A 7555-nucleotide genomic window follows, 5' to 3' on the forward strand; every position below is an offset into this window, starting at 1 on the left:
GTAGTCCTCGATGGCGCCGGGTCTTTCACCAGGTCTGGGCCTGGGAGCATTGACTCCGAAAATAAAAGTTGATTTGTACAATGTACGCACACAGTCTTACGTCTTTCTTAATGATGTAATGGGCGAACTTTCACGGGAGAGTTACGGTTACTGATGATCTCCCCCTCTCGAGCTTCGCCCCACTTATCATCATTCATCCGTAGATATGGCGTGATTTTTTTAAAATGCAGAGCATTTCAGTAACTCACGATGTCACCCGCGTTGGCGTCCGTAGTCCGCACCACACCCCTCCCTACTATATATAAAAAAGGAAAGGGAGGCGCCACTGTGCCTTACACCGAAAGATGTGATATTCTCAGAAACCCTTTGCTACGCTTCCTGTGAAGAAGAGTCACATTGCCTTGAAGGGTGGAAGTGCCTAACATTTTGTTGTTGTTCTGTGTTTCGCTCTGTAATTCCGAGAGCCAATTTGTAGTTTAAGCAGAATAAGGGCCTGAAAACATTTCCTGTTATTTTCCTTGGGCATGCAAATAAAATAAGTACCCAATAAGTTCGCCGCTAAAAAACACCGAAGTTAGATTCCTCTCGTGGGTATATCCGTACCTCATAGACACTTCAATGATTAGATCAGAACTTCTCGAGTTAGATAATTATAATGAATATTTCGTATCTCATTAACGAAACAATTACTGGCTGCGATTCCACCGCACTGGAAACATTAGGCGATGGGTTTTGTTCGAGTAATACCGTTGCTCTTTTTTTATTCTTGGTGCCCAATAGCTTGGACACCCTGTGCAATAAGGCTAAAGAATACACTCTGGTTCTGAGTACAACGCAGTTAACGCCCTACCAATGCAATCTGTCTCCAAGTCGACCATATATTACAATACAACAAAACCACTTACCACAGCAAAAGCACCACCTCCGGGGTTTTTGGGTTTGCTCTATTATTTTAGTCGTTTGACATGCGTTGTGACATAAAAGAAAAAGCTTAGCAGAGGCCCTGACGTCACACCCAGCGCAGCCGGAAACGCCATTTAGCCCACTCAAGAGATGTTACAAACAGCCCGGTTTGTATTTCGCGCGTTCGTTTTTCGCACTGCCATGATAGTAGTTCGCGTCGCGTCAGACAGATGGCGACACCAGTCCACGGTGCGCGCGCCGCTCGTGGGACCTTGCTCTCGGTGGTTGCACTCAATCTCTGCAAGAGGTAGCGTCAACATCCCCCTCGCGAGGGGCACGATCAAATGCAGAGCATTTACGGGGGCGCACGACGTTAAGTAGTTTGCGTTACGTTAATGTTGTTGCACTTGTGGCAACTGCTGACGAGAGAGCGCTCGTCAGCAGTAATTTGAATGAGTCAAGGATATAAGGCGCGTCCGTAGCCTCCCAATCGACCCTGCGGGCGGAACGCAATGTACATGGTGCTTAACCCACTGCGCCACAAAGCCGACACAGATTGGGAGGCTACGGACGCGCCTTATATCCTTGACTCATTCAAATTACTGCTGACGAGCGCTCTCTCGTCAGCAGTTGCCACAAGTGCAACAACATTAACGTAACGCAAACTACTTAACGTCGTGCGCCCCCGGAAATGCTCTGCATTTGATCGTGCCCCTCGCGAGGGGGATGTTGACGCTACCTCTTGCAGAGATTGAGTGCAACCACCGAGAGCAAGGTCCCACGAGCGGCGCGCGCGCCGTGGACTGGTGGCGCCATCTCTCAGACGCGACGCGAACTACTATCATGGCAGTGCGAAAAACGAACGCGCGAAATACAAACCGGGCTGTTTGTAACATCTCTTGAGTGGGCTAAATGGCGTTTCCGGCTGCGCTGGGTGTGACGTCAGGGCCTCTCCTAAGCTTTTTTTTTATGTCACAACGCATGTCAAACCACTAAAACAATACAGGAAACCCAAAAACCCCGGAGGTGGTGCTTTTGCTGTGGTAAGTGGTTTTGTTGTATTGTAATATATGGTCGACTTGGAGACAGATAGCATTGGTAGGGCGTTAACTGCGTTGTACTCAGAACCAGAGTGTATTCTTTAGCCTTAGTGCACAGGGTGTCCAAGCTATTGGGCACCAGGAATAAAAAAAGAGCAACGGTATTACTCGAACAAAACCCATCGCCTAATGTTTCCAGTGCGGTGGAATCGCAGCCAGTAATTGTTTCGTTAATGAGATACGAAATATTCATTATAATTATATAACTCGAGAAGTTCTGATCTAATCATTGAAGTGTCTATGAGGTACGGATATACCCACGAGAGGAATCTAACTTCGGTGTTCTTTAGCGGCGAACTTATTGGGTACTTATTTTATTTGCATGCCCAAGGAAAATAACAGGAAATGTTTTCAGGCCCTTATTCTGCTTAAACTACAAATTGGCTCTCGGAATTACAGAGCGAAACACAGAACAACAACAAAATGTTAGGCATTTCTACCCTTCAAGGCAATGTGACTCTTCTTCGCAGGAAGCGTAGCAAAGGGTTTCTGAGAATATCACATCTTTCGGTGTAAGGCACAGTGGCGCCTCCCTTTCCTTTTAATCTGAGGAGTGAGCTCGGGATGAAGTGCGGAAATTTCATCGATAATATTGCTGTTAAGTGTGCATGAATTTTGCGGGCGGGGCGGCGGTAAAAATAAAAGCAAATTTTTTCTTCATGCCACTGCTTTATGGAGGCTTAGGGGCATATTATTTGCCTTTCACTCAAATGGGGGGGGGGGGGGGGGTTAGGGAGACGACGGAGTTATCATTATTGTGCTGCTCATGCAGGAGAGTGACGCAGCTTGCCAGTGTTTGTACATCAGTAATTCACTAATAAATTATTAAGTGCAAGGCGTAGGTTGAAAGACGAAAAAATTTGAGTACACCTAACACTCCCTACTAGAGAATTCGAAATTGTTAGTGTCGAACTGCTTAATGGATAGGCCGGTATTGGGCGCACTGGATGGACCTGAGGTGCTCCGCAGGGTATCGTAACAGTGTGAGTGCAAAGGTCGCAACGATGCGTGCTGAAATCCACTTTCTTCTCATAACCATCGTCGATTCGCCTTTCTACTCTTCGTTACTGTGGCTGAGAGCCTTGGCAAGCAGCCCATATTTTGCCCATTTGTGGGCTTAAAGGGGCCACAAAGACAAAATAGAAGTTTGGTTCGCTAGAAATACTTCTTTGTCCCGATCACAATAACACAAATTTTATCGCAAGCGTCAAAAAAATACTGCAGATATTAATTAAAACATGTGAAGCAGTTGCTTTCTAAGAAAAAAGGTGGTCAAAAGGGAGTGCCGGCTGCCACGACTACCTTTTACCCTTGGTGAGTCTAGACAGAGTCGCAGATCAGAGTCATGATTTGTGCGACCGACCCTTTATCGAGTTGGTCCGCGGCGCAACTTTGCGGGGGAGGGGAGCTGATACGAGGAGCGTAGAAAACAAAAAAAAAAGAGATGCCGCTCTTATTGGTCGCCGCAGGTGTGACGTCAAGCGTTTCGCGTTTCCTGCGAGCAGGCTTCGGGTCATTGACATCATGGAGGATGATTGACATGCTGGCGGAGTGGAAGTTTTTGACCTGCCTGCGTGCTCCGCCGGCGGGGCGTTCTTTGTATACTGTGGCCGCTAGGGTGGTGCTTCGTAACTACGTGGGCTCGCTGGTCAGTGTGACGACAATTTTACAGTGCTTTTGCCGTGCTCTACGTGACCACAGCGTCCGCGAAGATATACGGACGGAGCTGCGGCAACACAGCACCTGCATCTGACAGAGGTATGTGAAGTATTCACCGCGGCGAGAGATTTTCCCTCGTGGAAAAACTTCCTGCGCCCTGCGAAGAACGCTCAAGTGTGTAGTGTGTAAGATATGCTGCTTGAATACTATGAGGACAGTGGTGGCAGAAACGTCCAACCGTATTTCTGCGTGAGTGGCAGGTTTTCGACGGCCTGAGTATGCGAACAGGGCAGCATGACCGTTGGCGCGAGCCGCCGCCGATGGCTCACCGCCGACGAAACGGCGACCTCGAACGCGCTGGCCGCTTCACGGCCAAGGCGCAGTAAAAGTTAGTTTTACTTCCTCTGGCGCTTTTATTTGACAACGAACACGGAACGCTCAGTGCGCTTTAATGAGCTTGGCTCAGACTGACATAGGGGCGAAATGTCAACATGAAAAGAAACGAGCAGATGTTCGACAGCGGCTTATTTCCATTCCTGAGCAGCAGTCATTTCGTACAAATGCGGGACGCGTATGTATTGGTAGAATATAATTTGGCGCGTAAAGTCATGGACAATTCAAATACGAACTGCGGAGTGCACGGCCGAAGATACCGGTGCCGTCACCTGGCAGCGGCCGAGGAAAACGCACGGACATGCGCAGTTGAGATGTGAGGAGCGAGGCTGCGTGTCCCACTGCGATATGTTGCCGTCTGCTCCCTCGCATGCTTGCTCTGTCGCCATGCCGCAAGAGCGCTGAAAACAATTGTTAGCGATCCGGCGCGAGATAGTATCTACGGCCACTGTGTGCTCGGCTCACACGAGCGCCTGCTCCCCGTGTGTGCTGGCGTCGCATTGCCGACATAGCTTTGCATGTGGGGTGCACTAACTTGAGCAAATAACGATGGACACGTGGGTCACGCCCAAACCATGCTCAGTACTGCCCGCTCCGCAGATTTTTACTAACACTGAGGGGCCTGCTCCCCCTCCCTCCTCCCTAGCCCTCACTCTAACTATAGTGTTTGCAAAGGTAAACGAGTGTGAAATAAAGTCCCTTCTATAACGGTTAAAAGTGTATCAACTGTTGCATTCCAGTGCCCATGAACCAAAGAAAACGCCCGGTACTTCGAGGAAGCTTGATTGATTGAACGGTTTAACGCGCCGACGCAACGCAGGCAATGAGGAACGCCGCAGTGGAGTGCTCCGGATTAATTTTGACCACGGGTGGCGCTGCGGTCGCCTGAGTGAGTGGGCGTGTCTCACCACGGCTCCCGTGATTTTCACAATTAATGCGGCGCAATCATTAATTACCGCGGTATAATTAGTACTAGAGTGTTCGTGAAGGTACGGGGCATCGACCGATACCAGTTTCGCCCAAGCGGTACGTGATTCTCCCAAATTTTTGGGACTCCAAAAGTTGCACTGTGTGGGCGTGCAGCTAAGCCTAACGCTAGGCTTCACACGAGAACGCTCCCCGGGGACGCTGGGCCCGGCCGCTAGGCCTAACCCGATTAGTACGACCAAGATGGCGGCGGCTACCGCAACAATGGAAGTGTGCGCGCCACAGGAGCCCAGTGCAACGCCGGCGCTGTTTGTCGGCAGTCACGGGGGAAGAAGGAGCGTCGAGGTCAACGGCCACGACATTACACACAAAGAAACGAGCGGCTGGATAGCCGCCGGCAAGAGGCTCAGGCAAGTGACCACGCCAAGTGAGCGTCTCGACGACCCCCGCGCCGCATCGGACCGACAACCTAGGCCTAGAGAAAGGGCTAACTTCGAGAACCGAATGGCCGCGACGATCACGAAGGCAGCACGCATGCTGGCAGTCATTCCGAGGGAAGAAATCAAGATAGTGATGCGAACGCGCGGCGGTCTCAACGTGGCCAGAACCGAAGCCTCGGTCATCATGTCGGTCGTCATGGCGACGGCCCGAGTAAACGAGGGAGGAAGCCATGGAGGAAACCTTTTCTTTCCTCCATGGAGGAAGCTAAGGAAGACACCATATGCACGAATGCGGCGCAGAACATCATCGTGGTCAGCACGCCCGACGAGCGCCGCGTAAACGTATACTCCAAGATCAGGGCCCTTAAAATCGGAGGGTCCACTTACGAGATCAACGGGCACCGCACGGCGCCCAAAGGCACGGTCAAGGGAGTCATCCGCGGCGTGGCGATCGAAGACACCCCAGAAGAAATCAACGACAACATTGTTAAGCAGTACAACGCGCTAGCGGTGGAGGCGCACCGGATTGGCAACACGAGGACCGTGATCGTCCTGTTTGCAGGGCAGAACGTACCCAACTACGTGAAGTACGGTTCCATGCTAGTGCGATGCGGCTTATACCGCAAGCACTTCTAAGTCTGCAGAAAGTGCGGCAAAGTGGGACACAGGAGCGACGTGTGCCCATATCTTAACACCAGAATATGTTTCGCGTGCGGAGCCGCCAACTCTGGCGCCGACCACGAGAGGGAGTGCAAGCCCCACTGCGAGCTCTGCGGGGGGCAACACCCGACGGGTGAACGGGAGTGCAAGAACAGATATAAGAAGCCGTTTGTGGTAACCAAGAGACAGTGGGAACGCAAGATCGAGACCCCGCAGCAACAGCGACAGGGACGGGTACCAGCCCCGGCAAGTTTCCCGCCACTCGCCACGAGGCGAGAGTCGCGTCAACGAGGCGCCAGCCGCCGGTGAGACACGAGGCGGGGAAGGAGCGCCAGCCGTCGGAGAAGATCGCCGTCCCAGCCCCGAGCGAAGGTAGCGTGGGCCGTCGGGGTCAAGATGGCGCCCACGACGAGACTCCAGTCCCAGAGGCAACATCAAGCTAAGACCAAGACCCAGGAGGAAAGCGGTGCCGTTACAACTCTGCGCGCAGATCGTCGACCAAGACGCCACCATCAAGGAGATCAACGAGAAGCTTGCCATGCTGATCTCGATGCACCAACAGCAGCAGCAGCAGGCCGTGCAGCCAGCAACGCCGCAACCCCAACCGACGCTAGAGCGACACCAAGAAATAATGACCGAAGACGAACCAGAGCCGGAAACTGACCCTAGGGCGGCCCGCCCGTCGGAGCCGAACCCCAATCGACGGGCGGTGGAGAGCGCCAGAGACCGCAGAATCAACGCAAGACTCGACAAGCAAGACGAGCGTCTGGATCGCCTAGAATCCAATGCAAAGATCACCAACGAGCGACTCAGGGCACTCGACCAAATAACTCACGCAATGAACGAGCGCCTCAAGGCCCTCGAGCAGACAGTGCAGGGACTACAGAACGCGTTCACGCAACTACAAACACACATTCAAGCCCAGATACAGGGACTGGAAAACCAAATCACTGCCAAACTGCAACAACTATGGATGGGACATCCCGGCGTAGCACAGCAGATTCTGCAGCCTCAGCCGCAGCCCTAGTGCCAGTAAAGGACCTCCTGGTCTGGCACTGGAACTGCAATGGCTTCTCACGACGAAACGCGGTGCTACAACAACTCATAAGGCAGCTCCAGCGCAAGCCCAACGCAATATTACTGCAAGAAACCCACTGCGAAGGTCCCCCGCCGAAATTACAGGGGTATTGTAGCCACGCAGAACCCACTAAGGGACCCAGCATGGTGCTCAACGGCAAACGGCGCAGACACAGAGGTACGTGCAGTCTGGGTCGGAGGGGGGGCACCTTCGTCCAGCACACGTTCCCGACCAACAGCACGGCGGAGAACTGCATGGTCGAGCTCGTTACGGGTAAAAGGAAGAAAGAAAACGCATTCGTGGTGTACGTATACAGTAACCCGCTCCACCACCAGCAGCGCTTCAAGACCCTCATGCACAAGGCGGCCAGGCTGCCCGGCGGGAACAAGTCAGTG

General features: G+C 52.3%; 1 pseudogene; it reads left to right on the forward strand.

Annotated features, from left to right (window-relative positions):
- The first annotated feature begins 5225 nt into the window (after positions 1–5225).
- LOC144158058 (uncharacterized) lies at positions 5226–7109 on the forward strand (annotated as a pseudogene).
- Positions 7110–7555: the final 446 nt, after the last annotated feature.

This window comes from Haemaphysalis longicornis, unplaced genomic scaffold (assembly GCF_048455015.1).
Source record: "Haemaphysalis longicornis isolate Haplotype H1 unplaced genomic scaffold, Haemaphysalis longicornis Haplotype H1 scaffold_10, whole genome shotgun sequence".
In the NCBI taxonomy this organism is placed as follows: domain Eukaryota; kingdom Metazoa; phylum Arthropoda; class Arachnida; order Ixodida; family Ixodidae; genus Haemaphysalis; species Haemaphysalis longicornis.